Consider the following 1,414-nt stretch of genomic DNA (forward strand, 5'->3'; position numbering starts at 1 on the left):
TCAACTACGATTTACCCATTCATCTTCGATTGATTTGTTCAAAAAGGTCTTAACATCTTTTGAGTCAAACAGTAATACTAAACTTTCTATTTTAATCTATAAAATGGACCCACAACATCTTAAAATAGGAACAAAAGTAAAAAAAAATCATTTGACTTTTGTATTATGCACTAAGAAGTGTTTAATATGTGAAGTCCCAATGGACAAAAGTAAAGCAGAAAGGAGCAATCTTTTAGTGGAAGACTGGATGGAGGGTCTTTATAAAAATAGCGGGTCACATTCATTGTTTATTTTTTTTAGTCATATACATAGATTATATGTAATTATATACATATAATACATAAATTATACGCATATTATACCTTTACCGGCTATTTAATTTAACTAGTTGTGTCTGCAGTTACTTGGGTTAATTCTTCAAAAAAACAAAGAAAAAAACAAAAGAAAAAATCTGAAAGAGAAAACAGAAACGGAAAAAAAAAAAAAGAGCGACCACAGTGGGAGTCGAACCCACGACCTTCTGATCCGAAGTCAGACGCGCTAATCCACTGCGCTATGCGGTCGGATGAATATTCTTTTCGTATCAGCTTATTATATTTTTGCATCTCAAAAGTACGTTGAAATAGTATATGCAAAACCAAAATTTCAACCCGTATCTTAAATTCTCAATTGAAAAAAAAAAAAAAAAATCATCTAACTTGCGAATTTTTACCGTATCGCTTGGTCGATTTCTAATGGGCTCTGTTTGGTTGATCGCTTGAGGTGGTTCGAGCATGTGAAGAAGAGATGCACAAATGCCCCAAGTAAGGAGATGTGAGAGATTGATCTTGGCGGGTTCGAGGAGAGGTAGATGTAGGTCTAAGAAGTATTGGGGAGAGATGATCAAGCAGGACATAACATCATTCTATCTTAGCGAGGACAAGACCCTTGATAGGAAGGTGTGGATGCCAAGGATTATGGTAGAAGGCTAGTAGGTAGTCGAGTCTCTTTGCAATACCAGTAGCTTTAGTATTATTCTCGTATTTTCTCACCCTTAAATTTCTATTATTTCATGTTCTTTTTTTGCTTATGTTATCTTATTATATTAATGTTGATACTGCTCTTTCATGGCTTCTTTATTATTGTATTTCTTTTTAAAACTGCTATGATTATGATTTACTTGAGCCGAGGGTCTATTGAAAACAATTCCAAACGAAGTTCATAGCTTTTTCACTATTGTATTTCTTTTTTAAAACTGCTATGACTATTATTTTGCTTGAGTTGAGGGTCTGCGGATACAGGCTCCCAACCTTCGCAAGATAGGGTTAAGACTACGTACACTCTATCCTCCCCAGACACCACTTGTGGAACTACACTATATTGTTGTTGGTGTTGGTTGATTGCTTGATTTTTTTGTTTACATGTCACCACAATT

At 34.6% G+C, this 1,414-nt stretch overlaps 1 non-coding gene across 1 annotated transcript; it reads right to left on the reverse strand.

Annotated features, from left to right (window-relative positions):
- Positions 1-489: 489 nt before the first annotated feature.
- Positions 490-563, reverse strand: TRNAR-UCG (transfer RNA arginine (anticodon UCG)). Its single transcript has one exon. It is a non-coding gene; the product is annotated as a tRNA-Arg (tRNA).
- Positions 564-1,414: the final 851 nt, after the last annotated feature.

The sequence above is a fragment of the Nicotiana tabacum genome, chromosome 5 (assembly GCF_000715075.1).
Source record: "Nicotiana tabacum cultivar K326 chromosome 5, ASM71507v2, whole genome shotgun sequence".
Taxonomy (NCBI): domain Eukaryota; kingdom Viridiplantae; phylum Streptophyta; class Magnoliopsida; order Solanales; family Solanaceae; genus Nicotiana; species Nicotiana tabacum.